The sequence below is a fragment of the Panthera onca genome, chromosome A1 (assembly GCF_046562875.1).
Source record: "Panthera onca isolate mPanOnc1 chromosome A1, mPanOnc1 haplotype 2, whole genome shotgun sequence".
Classification (NCBI taxonomy): domain Eukaryota; kingdom Metazoa; phylum Chordata; class Mammalia; order Carnivora; family Felidae; genus Panthera; species Panthera onca.
The window spans coordinates 77,658,113-77,674,956 of NC_138339.1; the positions used below are offsets into that span (position 1 = coordinate 77,658,113).

The following is a 16,844-nucleotide window of genomic DNA, read 5'->3' on the forward strand; positions in this document are numbered from 1 at the left end:
GAAAAACAAATTTTTAGAAAACACATAAATATAACTTTTGGAATCAGATATTGCAATTATGATATCATGACCTTAGTAGTAATTTTTGTTCTGCCAAATTTTAACATTACTTTTGAAAAACTCTGCTAGAATTTTTACAACTATTTTCTGCCATAAAATAATCTAAGAAATTGTGAAATAGCAACCCTAAAATTAAAGTCACCAAGGATATGATACAGTTGATTATAATAGCACTAAAGACATCATTAGAAGCTATTGAGTGAGTAATTTTTAAAGTTTGTAATTACCCAATCCACATAATATGCTCATATGCAATGTCATGAAGGCTAGCAGGATACTTGCAAAAATAAAGGTAAATTAAATACAGCTAATCTATTGATTTTTGCTACCTTAATAATTAATAGAAATTGCTAAATAGGACAGTAGTAGTGATTACCAGTCTGGAAAGAAAAGAATTGACTATATATATATATATATATATATATATATATATATATATATATAACTATAACATTTATTTTCATTTTAATAAGAAAAAAATGATTTTAGTTTTCTTCTTAATTAAAACAAATTGCATCTACCATTTTCTTTGATGTACCTTATAATCATCTAGCAATAGTATATGCGCCACCAAAATTAGTGTAAAGTTTCTAATAGGAACTGGCATAGCAGAGGTGACAAAGACAGGCCCAAAACCCAATAATGACTTAAGACCCCAGATAAATTAGAGAAGTTCAGTTTAGAGAGCACTCAAATACACAGAATATTAAAATTTTATTTTAATATTTTATTTTTTTTTTTTATTTTTTTTTTTTTTAACGTTTATTTATTTTTGAGACAGAGAGAGACAGAGCATGAACAGGGGAGGGGCAGAGAGAGAGGGAGACACAGAATCTGAAACAGGCTCCAGGCTCCGAGCTGTCAGCACAGAGCCCGACGCGGGGCTCGAACTCACGGACCGCGAGATCGTGACCTGAGCCGAAGTCGGCCGCTTAACCGACTGAGCCACCCAGGCGCCCCTATTTTAATATTTTAAAAAGAAAGTGTTAAGCAAGGCAGGCAACCTAAGATGGAAGTTGAAAGATCTGTGTTCTATCCCTAAGCTTTAATAATGATTGTGTAACTTGAGGGAAGTCATTTAACATCTCTGTGAAATTATTGGGCAGAATAATATACTATAATGGTCAAGAATAAAACAAAATAGCAGAAATATAATAGTTGTAGCATTTTTGAAATTTCACTGAACATTACCTCATCATCTCTTCCCATCTCTTTAGGTCTACGACATAAAGCTTTAAGCAAGGTGACTATAATTAACTAAAGCATTTAGTGAAACAGTGAAGAAGTTGGGAAGGAAAAAGAAAAATACTTTTTCTTTTGGAAGGCATCTTCTCACATGGCAGTGAAACTTTCCCCAAATCATACTAAATATATCTTCCCTTTCAACTAAACAATACATTCTTTCTATTGAACCACAATGAGAATTTGAAGACTACTAAATAGACAAGTTTCATGAAATGATTTGACTGAACCTTATAGTTTAACTTATTAGAAGGTGCATTTCCTTTGCTTGTATGGATATCAATTTCTGATAAGATGTCTATAGTAAAAGTCTCAATTATCATCACAAGACTACATAGTAGAAAGATTCCTTTGGTCTAAGCTGTAGGAAGATCTAAGGGGCTTCTACTCTTCTTTTCCCTCAAGGGCTAAACCCTGTATAACCTACGCTGCCAGGGGAGAGCTGATTGTGCCCACCTCTTCCTAATTCCAGTTTATAGTATCACATGATGGCTCTAAATCAGCCACAGTGAGAATATTTACACTATAGAAATCTATAAACACTACTAACTAGGACTTTTTGCTGGAAAGAGAGAAAGGGATTCTACTGTGGAAAGTCCAGTTGGCACAAACTTACCAGCCTACCATTAGCCAAATCATGTAAACTCTGGTTACAAGGAAAAGTGACCCAATATTAAAGATACTGATGAACAAAGACACACTTTTTTCTGCCTTTGAAACTAAAATCTCTTATCCGATAGCTTCTCCATAAAGTGACTTTTAACTGCAAAGCTCTCAAAGGGAAGACTCCTTGCTTTCTCTCTGAAGTTAAGAGGTAGGAGAGTCAGTAGACTGAATTCTGAGAAAGAGACAGAGTAAACACTGGAGTCCATTAAAAGTCCTTGCCCTTGACGAATCTTAGTGAGAGGCACTGGGTCTAGCAGTTCCCTCCTCTCTCTCTTCTCCTCCCCCTGGGTAAACATAGCCAAATAGCAATTTTCCTGCCACTTTGGGTTTATCCTAAGGATTTTAAATGACAGCTTAATTGTCACCATATGGAGATCTGGGGTAAGGTGAGGAGAGAATAGAAGAAACAGCAATTAATTGACTTTAATTATCAATTATTAACTTAGTAACTTAATAATTAACTTATATGACTTTTGAAGGACTTTTCAATTTGCTATAGGGCTTATCATTGCAGCAACTACAATTCTAAAACTCTTTTTTTATGAATATAGTATTAAATTTCCTAAACCAACCCCTCCCCTCCAAATACATTAATGAAAACTTTTTTTTTTTTTTTTAAGTACAGGGCTGAAAATCACTATATTGTACACTAATTGAAAATCACTATATTGTACACTAATTTTGACTGTATGTTAACTGGAATTAAACTAAAAACTTAAAAATAATAAAATAAAGTGCCTATCACCAATAAAAAAATAAAATACAGGGCTGAAGGAATATCTCATATCAATGATGCTGATATGTGATGGAAGGATTCAAAATAGCAAGACAACCAGATTATATATATATTTTTTTGATTTTCAAATTTTCATCTCTCCCTCAAACTGATCCAGCATAAAAGTCTTAAAGCTAAAATTAATCCAGAAAATTACAATTCTTATTAAAATAGTGTGAAATACACTTTTACAAACCTGTTTTCTATCAGTTGCATACTTGTATCTAGTGGCCAAATAAAAAGTATAGTCATTGCATGTACCCTTAAGAAAGCTGGGCAAAATGGGAGACCTCACATTGTCAAACAAAGAAAGGAATTTCAGGGCTAAAGGCCCTTCACTGAAAATAACCTATATCCAGTTTTCTGATACTTACATTTGAGGGATGTGAGAAGGTAGTGAAATGGAATTATGTAAGAAATTAGCAACCAAAGAGAATGCAAGAGGAGGAAGGAATGAGTCAATTAACCTTGCCCATTAATAATCTCACCCTAGAGTCACCTGGGTGGCTCAGTGGGTTAAACATCCAACTCTTGCTTTCGGCTCAGGTCATGGTCTTGAGGTTCATGAGTTTGAGCCCTGCCTCAGGCTCTGCACTGACATTGCAGAGCCTCCTTGGGATTCTTTCTCTCTCTCTTTCTCTACCCATTCCCCCTCCCCCCCTCCAAAATAAATAAACTTCAAAAAAGTTAAAACAAAAATCTTGCCGTAACCATATTTGTTGACTCAAAAGGAAAGATATGTTAAAAACTTGTCAGGGCGCCTGGGTGCCTGAGGCAATTAAGCATTTGACTGGTTCAGGTCATGATCTCATGGTTCATGGGTTCGAGCTTCATGTCAGGCTCTGGGCTGACAGCTCAGAGCCTGGAGCCCACTTTGGATTCTATGTGTCCCTCTCTCTCTGCCACTGCTCACCCTCTGTCTCTGTCTCTCTCAAAAATAAATGAACATTAAAAAAAAAAAAAACACGTTGTCATATAAGATCCTACTGTAAGTGAGCAAAAGAAATGCTTCAAACACCTGTATCCTGGCAAACATTACCATTGAAATTGTCATTATAGTGAGTATCTGATACAGAATTCAAGTTTGATGAATCTTGAATAAAGTAATTTTTTTATTCTCTGTCAGAGATGTAACTTATTAAATTTCTTAAAGCCATCTGATTTTAAATGTAATTCTAAAAGTGATGTCAACAAAACTTAAAAGCATGGATGTCACAGTCATATCTCTTTGCTTATAGCAACTTTGGATTCCCCCTTGGAATCTTGGTGATTGATTCTTATGTGTTATTAAATTTATATTTAATGGACATTAGAATCTAAGTTCTAAAAGTGTTTGGGACTTCTTGGATAACTGACTAAAAAGAAAGATCATGTGTGTATGCAGGTAACACTTAAGGGGGCCGAGCAGCGGATTCGGTGTACCTTGAAAGGTAAAACAGGTAGTTTGGAGAATTCTGCCACAAGTGTAGAAGATGGTATGCAGTGAGATTTCAGGTGGCTTTGAAAAAACAATTTCATTGGAAAACCCAGAGGAACTTATGGAGAAATGAGATAGGCAGTGCTTTCTTAGATAATAGCTGAATCCAGAGAAATAGCAATAGCCCTGGAGGGAAAGTGTAATTGTGACCTAAATGAAAAGTTCACAAGAAAGGAACTTGGGTATATAGGAGGGGCTGGACAGATGGCCAAGGAAGTACCTAATGGAAACTGTGTAACGCTTTAGCTAGCGTCATGGGGATCTGGGAAACTTTCAACGTTTTTTATTTATTTTTGGGACAGAGAGAGACAGAGCATGAACGGGGGAGGGGCAGAGAGAGAAGGAGACACAGAATCGGAAACAGGCTCCAGGCTCCGAGCCATCAGCCCAGAGCCTGACGCGGGGCTCGAACTCACGGACCGCGAGATCGTGACCTGGCTGAAGTCGGACGCTTAACCGACTGCGCCACCCAGGCGCCCCGGGATCTGGGAAACTTTACATTTTCACATTTCACTTACCATCACTAAGTTTGTAATGGCAAGGTTCTGTTGCACTTTGGTAGTTTGTTTACTGTGTAGGCTGTGTGTGAAGGGCAGTGGCGAGCATCATGAGGTAGAGGAATAATGAAGAGACAGAAATCTCAGAAAGTTATGAACCTGGGGATAGAAGCCGATTTACCTTGAAACTAATGAGGCTTCAGCTTTGGAGCTGTCACTTATACCAGCCCCTATGCATGGGCTGCCTCTGAGTAACCGCAGACATTATGGAGATGCAATTAAGATAAATTTAATTAGTGTTTAGTGAGATGTCTATACCTGTGCTTTGTAGTCATTTCCATCTATAGTTAAGTTATTGCTCATCGCAGTGTCAAAATAGCTTCCAGAATATTACTACCACCAGTGTGCCTATTCCTTTATGTTCTGAATGTAGGTGTAGGGCCCAACATAAAATTCATAACCCTTTGCTCACCTGGGGTGGTTATGATCTCATGGTTTCGTGGGTTTGAGTCCCATGTTAGGCTCTGTGCTGGAAGCATGGAGACTGCTGGGTATTCTCTCTCTTCCTCTCTCTCTGTCCCTCCCTCACTCATGCTGTCTTGCTCTCAAAATGAATAAATATTTTTTTTTAAAAATTCCTAAACCTCACTAAAAGTAATATTTGAATACTGAGTGATGAATGAGCATCATCATTACAAACAGCATTTAATCTTAGTCAGTGCCTAAGACATCTCTAAATATCTGAAATCTTTGAGTTCATATATGAAAGAAACTTGATAGATGTGTCCAAATTCTCAAATAATTTTCCAAATTACAAGAAAAATATTTAAGTAGCGAAGCTATAATGTTGAACAGCTCTCCTAAAAGTAAGACAAAATTATCTTCTTCTTGTCTCTAAGGGGAAAAAAATATTACACATTGTTGGCAAATAAAGAAATCAAAAAGTGTGTAACCTAAAAATAAAGGAAAATATTGTATTATAAAATCTAGACAATTAATTAATAAAAAATATATATTTGTTTCTGCTCCGAATTTTGTGTTGTTTTGGGTTGTAGAGTATATGGAGGTACAATCCCCAGATCCCTCTTGTGGAACAGAAGCCCTCATATTTCCTACTGCTGGGGTTAGTGGTTACTGTTTGCTCACAGAGGCAGCATCTACTAGAATTGCTCTGCCTGAAGGGAGCTGCCCTGTCCAAGGGGCACCCAACATCTAAAACCAGTAAGGTACAAAGGCCTGGCTACATTACCTCTTGCCTGACAAGGGGACAATGCTGAAAGGCCATTCCAGTTTCAGAGCTCTGGTGGTGCCTGCTGTGGCTTCTGTTATAGCTGAACCACACTCCAGACCGTCCCCCTCTCTCCCCGCAGCCCTGCCTCCCTTAGGTGTTGTTCCTTAGTGCACTCATGAAAAATTTTCTTACGGGATCCATTTCAAGGTAATATTTAGGAAAATGGGTGTATTTTATTTGTTTTAGTTTGTAACTTTAAAGATTTTGCTTCTCATTCTAAGTAAATATTAAATTTTTTTTTTTTTTTTTAAATTTTTTTTTCAACGTTTTTTATTTATTTTTGGGACAGAGAGAGACAGAGCATGAACGGGGGAGGGGCAGAGAGAGAGGGAGATACAGAATCGGAAACAGGCTCCAGGCTCCGAGCCATCAGCCCAGAGCCTGACGCGGGGCTCGAACTCACGGACCGCGAGATCGTGACCTGGCTGAAGTCGGATGCTTAACCGACTGCGCCACCCAGGCGCCCCTAAATTTTTTTTTTAATTTATTTACTTTGAAAGAGAGAGAGTGGGGGCAAAGAGAGGGAGAGAGAATTCTAAGCAGGCTCCATGCTGTCAGTACAGAGCCTGACGTGGAGCTCGAACTCACGAACCCTGAGATAATAACTTGAGCTGAAATCAAGAGTCAGATGCTTAACCGACTGAGCCACCCAGGTGCCCCCTAAGTAAATACTTAATGTTTTACCTAATTGTGTATTCATTATTTTATATCCTTGTGTTTAAAAGGGCTCTCAAAATTGTGTAAGTCGCAGGGTCCAAGTAACCTGAATCTGGTCCTTTTCTCTCTGCGAGAAAACTCCCAGATGATCCCTTTACCTGGTGGCAGGAGAAACTATTCTAATAATAGCAGAGACTGATCAGAAAGCTCTCTGCATGAGAAAAGTCTGTGGCCATTAAGGGCTTCACTCTCATGATGGTGTCCTGAATGCACTGCCTCTGGGTCTTTTTCATATTTTTGGTTTCATACTCCATAAATTTAACATTGTTCAAATCATTTTCTAATTTCTACAGTCAAATATAACCAATCACCCCCCCCAAATGTCTTTATAGCTTTTTTTTCTTCCATTCTGGTAAACAAGTTTGTGCATTTTACCTGATTGTCATGTCTCTTTATTTTCCTTTAATCTGCAAGAATTCTTCTACTTTTTTTTCATGACATTGATATTTTTGAAAAGTCTTGGCCAATTGCAACATAGGATATCCTACATTCTAGATTTGTCTGATTGTTTAGAACTAACTGTATTATAAGATATTTAGCAATCTGTATTTGTCTGTTTTCTCATGTTTAAATTCAATTTTAAACCTTTTGGTAAGAAGACTACATAGATGATGATAGGAATTTTTGTTGCATCACCTCATTGCAAATATAAAGTCAGTGTGCTGAGTTGTCTTATTGCTTGTAAGACTATGTAAAATTGTGTCACTAATATTTACATGAATTGCATCTGAGTTTCACCCTTTGTGATGGATAAATACTATGTGTGGTGATACCTTGAAACCATGTGAATATCCTTTCACTGATTTTTGTGCTCAGAAGTTCTCAGCAAATGCCTAACTGCTTCTTTAACAGGCTAGATAGGAAAGAAGTTTAAGAAACCCAGATTACAAAATGGGACCATGCAGGATGTCCTGAAAGAAAATAGAAGAGCTCAGGTGGCTGTCTCAGAAGCACAGGGATTTATTGATTGAATGTATGGGTTCCTGTGCCAGGATCTGCCACAGCTCACAAGCCATACCATGTGACCTGTCTAACACTGGCCATTATGTCCAATGTTTTAACCTAAATGGTCATTAGTTCCAGGTTTGCACGTTGCTCTCGGGCTGAGTCTGCTCCTTCGCACTTAATTGTGTGCATCCACATTTTCCAGGAAATACTTCTGCACTTACTGAATTCCTGGTGACAGTGTCACAGCATGTTTTCCAAAGTGCAGCAGCTGCCCAAGGGCTGTCATGACAGCTGGGGTCACATTTGCCAGAATGATGCATCACATCCCACTTGCCTGGCTGGAGAGTCCCCTTAGTGAAGAACAAATTGATTGACTGACTGATTTATTTATTTATATTAATTACAAGAAGTTTGACCTTTTGGACCTAGATTCCCAGAGGATTTTTCTTACCCCTCTCTTGGCCAGGTGCAGAAGCTATCTTAGATGTTACTGCTTCACACTGGGGAGACTACCATTTGTGCTGAGTACACATGACCTTCCACTGTCTTTTCTCATTCTGCGGCATATACTACAGCTGCTATAGCTGTGGTTAATTCTTGGTGCATAACGGTTCTGAAATTATAATAAATATATGTCTCTATGTTTTCCAAGGGTCAATTCTTATCTCTAATTCATCAGTGGTTTAGGGTCCCCTTCTAAAAGATCAGTATGCCAGACTAACTACTTCTGTATTTAAAGTCAGGAGCTCATTTACTACTGTTCTGTGTCAATGCTGTGACAGCAAAATATTACAGGTATTCAGCATTTCATTCTTGACATAAAACATACAACCACTAGTTGATGTGATTTGCTGATTAGATTGTGCTCTAGAGTCACCCATTTAACGTGAGAAAATATGACTTTTTTCCTTTTCAAAAATGTTAAGGGTTCCACTGATAGCAATTTGAGAACAACTTTTCTATGAAGGTAGGGGATTATTGTACTCCAAAATATTTCCTTTAAAATTGCAGCCCTTTTAGCCTCCTGGATAGGAGCAATGAAGAATAGTCCAATGTTACTTATCCAACAATTGAAAATGTACTCCACGGCTTTTTTTGTAGTAGATGTACCAAAATATCTTTTTTTCTGACTACTCCTTCCTTATCCCTTAATCTTCTTATCTTGATTTATCCATATCTTTCAGAAAAAGGCAGAGAAGAGTCAATAAATTTAGAATACCTTCCAGGATTTCTAAAAGTGAAGCGACAAACATATTCCCACTCACATCCTCTGACTCTCTTTCATTCACATGCACAGTTGTGTTTCCCAGTAAGGCCACATGACAGATATTAAACTCTAAAGACAAGATGCACAGTTGTACCAAATTGCCATCCAGCCTGAAGGCACACAATGAGGGATAATGGCATAATCAGTCTTCATTGTCCTTTTGTCATAACACAAAAGCTAAGTTGAAAAGTGACCACACAATGGCTCAACATTGCCTGTGTGAAGGACTAATTTGCTATCTTTCTTAGATATTTGATTCCTGGGTTATGAAGGAATCAGGCAAGCCTAAAATTTCTCATAAGGAATCAAGGGAAAACCACAACAAATAGTACCAATTCACTGTCTGTCTCTTTTGGGCTTAATACCCTAGAGGAGTTTTGAAAATATATGAATGTCTTCTTTTTTATCTGCATATATGATCTTCAAACATTATATTAGGATTCTCCAGAGAAACAGAACCAATAGGATCTAAATACACATATACATACAATACACATATATATGCATATGTAATATGCATAATATGTTCTAAAATATGGAAATATTAGAATAAATAGAAATTTATTATAAGGAATTGACTCACATGATTATGTCTGTCAAGTCCCAACATCTTCAGGATGATTCAGTAAACTGGAGACTTAGGAGAGCCAGTGATATAATTCCAGTCTTGAGTACAAGGTCTGAGAAACAGGAGAGTCCATGGTGTAATTCCAGACTGAAGAGCAGGCTCGAGACCTTGAGAGACAATATTTCAGTTTGAGTCTGAAGGCAGGAAAAAACTGATGTTTCACTTTGAAGGCAGTCAAGCAGTCATGCTCTCTTAGTTGGAGAGGGGTCAACCTTTTTATTCTATTCAAATAATAGATTGGGTGCAGTCCACCTACATTATAGTGAGGGCAATCTACTCAATCAAGCTAATGTTTATTTATTTATTTTGAGAGACAGTGCATGAGTAAAGAAGGGAAGAGAGAAAGGAGAGAGAGAATTCCAAGCAGGTTTTGCACTTTGTGTGCAGAGCCCAGTGCGGGGCTCGATCCCGTGACCATGAGCTCATGACCTAAGCCAAAATGAAGAGTCAGACACTTAACTGACTGAGCCACTGAGGCTCCCCTTTACTCGATCAATTTAAATGTGAAACTCATCCAACAACACCCTCACAGAAACACCAGAATAATGTCTGTCCAAATATCTGGGCACTCTATGGCCCAGTCACAGTGACATTTATATTTATTTTCCAAATGTTTATACTCCCTTTATTTTCACCTAGCACACTATATTTCACTCCCATCAACGAACTAATATGACAGGTGGCTTGACATTGGGGTGATGACAACTCAGTTTAACTATCTCATGTAAAAACAGTGCTGATGTCCAGAACTATGATTCATACATTTATGGCAAATTCATCTTATTTACGTTTCCACACAGGATTCTGTTTTTTAGAGATATGGAAAATCATAGTTGAAGTTATTTAACCGATAACCTTTTAATCATACATTCATTTTTCCCAAGCAAGGATCTGTCACAATTTAAACGCTTGACACTGCTAGGCAATATTTTTATTTCTTTTTTTTTGTTTTTATTTAAAAAAATATTTTAAGTTTATTTATTTGAGAAAGAGAGAGAGAGTGAGAGAGAGCGAGAGAGAGCGAGCATGAGCAGGGCAGGGGCAAAGAGAGGGGTAGAGAGGGAGAATCCTAAGCAGCCTTCACACTGTCAGCACAGACCCTGATGCGGGCCTGAACTCATGAACTGTGAGATCACGACCTGAGCTGAAACCAAGAGTCAAATGCTTAACCAACTGAGCCACCCGGGCACCCCAATATTTTTATTTCTGAGAAAGGCTTTAGAAATAGCTGATCCCTCAATTTATGTTATAGATAGTCTCAAGTGTGAAGAAGTGAAATGACTGTGCTCATGGGCAAGGTAGTGGAAAGACAGGGGCCAGAACTATCTTAATTCTCAGGCCTGTTGCACCTTTTAGTCTGGTATACTTTGTCCTATGCTCTAGCAGGTAAGGAAATATCAGAAATGCAACAGAATTTCACACTGCTCTCAGTAAGCGCAAACCACATTTCCTGCCATATTTCATGCTCACCATTATTCTCATTTAAATCATTAAGAGAAAATATCAGTAAACTAAGCCAAACTTCCAATGAAGTTGCTGAGTGAATGTGACTGCAAATATAACAGAGTGACCAGTGCGAGTAGAATTCTTCCTTTCACCATGTACGGCAAATAGGAGCTTCTTCTAAAAAAATATTTCAAACTTATATTGCTATTATCTTTGGGAGAGAAATGCAAAATAACCCATAAAAGGGATATATTATAACCTCGAATAATAACAATGCTTGCTTGAGTAGTATCTCCTTCTCTGCAGGCATAGTTACACAGGAGCTAGCACTAATGCAGAAGAAAATATAATAATAATAAACAACTCAAACTTCAGGGTGTTGTCAGAAGTCCACTTCACTTCATAGTAAATTTGTTTTAAATTTAATAGGGAAAAAGAAAACAGAGGCTACAATGAGGAAAAAATATTTTAACCTTCAGGATCTAGCTCACACTATTTTTCTTAAACCCGTTTATTTGAAAAAGGCAACAGCCATGAAGATGAGGGATAAACAGTCATCTAAGTTAGCAGCAAAGCCACAAGCAGGATTTCCCCTCACCTGGAGTCTCCTTGCTTTCCTCTAAGGACTCAAAGTGCACTCAATATAAGTGGCAGCTTCTCTGCCTGTCATATCTGAAGAGTCATTTTTTTCCTGCCTGGCAAATGCAGGCGGCGGGGTAGACGAAAGCTCACCTGTCAGAAGAGGGAAGGGGCTGATGGTCAAAGTGTGGGGACGATGGCTAACGCTGTTTGGTCAGCAGCTGACCTTGCTAGAGGATCGGCACCAAGTAGTCAAAGGCAGAAACTACCCAGACCAAGAAAGAGGAGAGTTTGATACAAAGACACAAGTGATGAGAGCAATATGATCATGAGACTGGAAAACTACCTTTCTTTATTTTAACTCCCTACCAGTGTTTAAAAAAAAAAAAATGTCCCATAAAAAATACTGAGAGCAATTGTACTGACTGATGTTTTAAGGAAGACCTTATTCTATCTAGCTCATTATTATTTTTTTTTTTTGAGAAGAAAGCTTAAGTTCAATTCCATTTTAGAGTGCTTTGAAATGGACCCAATAGTTTTTGTTCTTCATTTAGTGATCTTGAGGAGAGATATAAGAAAGGGATTTGTTTAATTTTTTTTTTTTTAACGTTTATTTATTTTTGAGACAGAGAGAGACAGAGCATGAACAGGGGAGTGGCAGAGAGAGAGGGAGACACAGAATCTGAAACAGGCTCCAGTCTTTGAGCTGTCAGCACAGAGCCTGACGCGGGGCTCGAACTCACGGACCGTGAGATGATGACCTGAGCCGAAGTCGGACACTCAACCGACCAAGCTACCCAGGCGCCCCGAAAGGGATTTGTTTAAAATATGACCCAACGGGGAAACTGTAGGGGGCCAAGGTGGCAAAACAGAATGGAAGTTTTTTTGCTTCTCTCATACCTGAAATACAGCCAGATCAACACTAAACCATCCTGCACACTTACAAAACTGATTTGAAGGTTAACACAACAATCTGCACAACCCGAATCACAGAACTCGGCAAGTACGCAGCGCAGAGAGGTGAACGGGGGAGAAAGAAACCACGAAGGGCAGGGAGCTGGTTTTGCTTGTGGAGAGGACAGAGATGGGGGGAGGGCACAGGAAAGCATCCCCCGCCTGAATGCAGCTGAGAGAAAGTGGAAAAGTGGAAACAGCCGCAGGGACAGAACTAAAAAGGGAGAAAGGAGAAAGGAGAGGGTTTAAATTCCATTAACACTCTATAAACAGGGAGCACAGATTCTGAAACTCCGCAGCTCGATACCTGATGGTGCTCTGGTGGGAAGGGCGAATCCTCAGGAGCAGACGGCGAGGTCCAAAGGCTACACGGGGAGAGGCAGTTCCCCTGCTGGGAGGACACTTGGTAGAGGCTGTGCAGCTACTCCACAGAAAAAGATCCCAGCAGACCCCTGAGAACTACCACATTCACTAGTGCTGGAAAAAGGACGTTAAGGGTGAAACCTGGCAACAGACTTGTGTTGTGATTTTTCCAAAAACCCTGAAACGCTGCTGCTACAAGATGGCAGGAACTTTTTCTGGGGTGGGCTGGCACCCAGCCGCAGTCTCTGGGCATTGGCAGCAGCACGGTCTTGCGAAAGTTCCTGGGTGTAGGAAGGCACCCAGCCATTGCTCAGCGACACCCTCCCCCAGAAGGTCTGAGTAGGTCAAAGCCGCAGTCCCTCAGAAGTGAGGGGTCGGGAAACACAGCTCCATTTCAGATAAAACGCAGGACGGAAGTGCCGCCTGGCAGCCGGATGGCTTGGTCACAGTGTAGAAGCCGGGAGTGGATGGAAGACAGAGACAAAGGAGGGGTGCTTGATTGCCAGTCGTGGAGAGGCACAGAGTTCGAAAACTAGAGACTGGATAGCTGGATGATGCCATTTTTCACCTCTCTGGTGCATGCGCATACACACCTACACACACCACAGCAATCTACCCCAGTAAATTAATCAACGCCATCTAGTGGAGAGTGGAGCCATTACACTAAACCCCACCCAAATGGGTCAACAGCGCCCTTGACAAACACGTCTCTCCAGCTGCTTAGTTTACGACTATAAAGTACTTCATAGCTTGACTTCTAAGGGAAACCAGATGTAATTTCAATCAAACTTCATTCTATTTGCTGGTCCTTTTATTCAATTTCTTATTTTTCCTTTTCTTCTCTTTTCTTTTTTTCTTATTCCTGAATACAGAAAGAGAAAAAAATCTATTTTTATTTACCATCTTTATTAAAAAGATTTTTTCTGTTCTACTATATGTTTTTACTGTTTTGTAAATATTGAAATTCTATTTTACTGTCATCATTTCATTTTATTCTATCCGATGGCATTCAGTTTTCAAATATTCAAACATTTTCCTTTTTTTCTTTTTTCTTTTTTTCTTATCTTTCCCTTTTTTCTCAAATTTATCAAGCTTCTTTCAACAACCAGACCAAAACACACCTAGGATCTAGCATCCCCTTTATTTGATATTTTTGTGTTGTTTTTAATTTTTTAATTTTAATTTTTTTCACATTATTAATTCATTTTCTTCCTCCAAAATGTTTAATGAATAGACCCCAAAAGAAAGAACAGGAAGAAATGACAGCCAGGGACTTAATCAACACAGACACAAGCAAGATGTCTGAATCAGAATTTAGAATCACGATAATAAGAATACAAGTTGGAGTTGAAAACAGACTAGAATCTCCTTCTGTGGAGCTAAAAGAAGTAAAAGCTAATCAGGATGAAATTAAAAAAAAAATTTCTATAAATGAGCTGCAATCTCGAATGGATGCCATGGTGGCAAGGATGGATAAGGCAGAGCATAGAGGACAAACTTATGGAGAATAATGAAGCAGAAAAAAAGGGGGAGACTAAGGCAAAAGAACACAAAATTAAAATCAGAGAAATCAGTGACTCATTAAAAAGGAATAACATCAAAATCATAGGGGTCCTGGAAGATAAAGAGAGAGAAACGGGGATAGAAAATTTATGTGAGCAAATTATAGCAGAAAACTTTCCTACTGGAAAAAGACACAGACATCAAAATCCAGAAGGACTCCCATTAGATTCAACAAAAACCAACTATCAACAAGGAATATCATAGTCAAATTCACAAGATACTCAGGAAGAGAAAGAATCATGAAAGCAGCAAGGGAAAAAAGTCCTTAACCTACAAGAGAAGACAGGTCAGGTTCTCAGCAGACGTATCTACAAAAACTTGGCAAGCCAGAAAGGAGTCGCAGGACATACTCAATGTGCTGAATTGGAAAAATATGCAGCCAAGAATTCTTTATCCAGTAAGCCTGTCATTCAAAATAGGAGAGATAAAAGTTTCCCAGACAAACAAAAATTAAAGGAGTTTGTGACCACTAAACCAGCCCTGCAAGATATTTTAAGGGGGGATCTCAGGGGAGAAAAGATGAAAAATAAAAAAATAAATAAATAAATAAAAAAGACTAAAAGACCAAAAGCAACAAAGACTAGAAAGGACCAGAGAACTCTACGAGAAACTCCAACTCTACAGGAAACATAATAGCAATAAATTCTTATCTTTCAGTACTCACTCTAAATGTCAATGGTCTAAAAGCTCCAATCAAAAGTCATAGAATAACAGAATGGATAAGAAAACAAGATCCCTCTACATGCCGTTTACAAGAGACCCATTTCAGACCTAAAGACAACTTCATATTGAAAATAAGAGGATGGGAAACATCTATCATGCTAATGGTCTCCAAAAGAAAGCTGGAGCAGCTATACTTATATCAGAAAATCTAGATTTTAAAATAAAGACTGTAGCAAGAGATAAAGGGCACTGTATCAAAATTAAGGGGACTATCCACCAAGAAGACCTAACCATTGTACACATTTATGCTCCAAATGTGATGGCACCCAAATATATAAATCAATCACAAGCATAAACTCATTGATAATAATATGATAATAGTAGGGGACTTCAACACCCCACTTACAACAATGGACAGATCATCTAAACAGAAAATCAACAAGGAAACAATGGCTTTGAATGATATACTGACCAGATGGACTTAACAGATATATCAGAATATTTTTATTCTAAAGCAGCAGAATGCACAATATTCTCTAGTGAAGATGGAACATTCTCCAGAATAGATCACATACTGAGAAACAAATCAGCCCTCAACAAGTACAAAAAGAGATCATACTGTGCATATTTTCAGACCACAACACTATGAAACTCAAAATCGACCACAAGAAAAAATGTGGAAAGATAACAAATACTTGGAGACTAAAGACCATCCTACTAAAGAATGAATGGACTAAGAAGTTAAAGAGAAAATTAAAAAGTACATCAAAGCCAATGAAAACACCATAGTCCAAAGCCTTTGGGATGCAGCAAAGGCAATCAGTCATAAGAAGAAAGTATATAGGAATCCAGGCCTCTCCCAAAGAAGGAAGAAAGGTCTAAGATACACAATTTAACCTTACACTTCAAAGAGATTGAAAAAGAACAGCAACTAAAACCCAAAACCAGCAGACGACAGGAAATAATAAAGATTAGACCAGAAATCAAGGCTATCAAAACAAATAAACAAACAAACAAACAAGCAAAAAAACTATGAGAACAGATCAGTAAAACCAGGAGCTGGTTCTTTGAAAAAATGAATAATATTGATAAACCCCTAGCCTGTTTGATCAAAAAGAAAAGGACCCAAATAAATAAAATCAAGAATGAAAGAGGAGAGGGGTGCCTGGGTGGCTCAGTAGGTTAAGTGACAGACTTTGGTTCAGCTAATGATCTCACAATTTGTGAGTTCAAGCCCCACGTCGGGCTCTATGCTGACAGCTCAGAGCCTAGAGCCTGCTTGGGATTCTGTGTCTCCCTCTCCTCTTTGTGCTCGCTCTCTCTCTCTCTCTTTCTCTCTCAAAAAATAAACGTTAAAAAATTAAAAAAAAAAAAATGAAAGAGGAGAGATCACAACCAACACTGCAGAACTACAAACAAAAATAAGAGATTATTATGAGCAATGATATGCCAATAAAATGGGTGATCTGGAAGAAGTGGAGAAATTCCTAAAAACATATAAGCTACCAAAACTGAAACAGGAAGAAATAGAAAATTTGAACAGACCCATAACCAGTAAAGAAATTGAATCAGTAATCAGAAACCTCTCAAAAAACAAGAGTCCAGGGCCAGATGGCTTTCCAGGGGAATTCTACCAAACATTTAAAGAAGAGTTAACACCTATTCTCTTGAAGTTGTTCCAAAAAACAGAAATGGAAGCAAAACTTCC

The 16,844-nt window shown here is 38.3% G+C and overlaps 1 long non-coding RNA gene across 1 annotated transcript in view; it reads right to left on the reverse strand.

The window, feature by feature from the left end:
• Window positions 1–16,844, reverse strand: part of LOC132675566 (uncharacterized) — a 241,261-nt gene that overhangs the window by 170,210 nt on the left and 54,207 nt on the right. Inside the window, exons 2-3 of the long non-coding RNA XR_013555938.1 lie at window positions 12,855–13,772; window positions 9,524–9,675 (exon numbers count right to left, since the gene is read on the reverse strand). This is a non-coding gene — a long non-coding RNA (uncharacterized LOC132675566). The remainder of the gene's footprint in view (window positions 1–9,523; window positions 9,676–12,854; window positions 13,773–16,844) is intronic.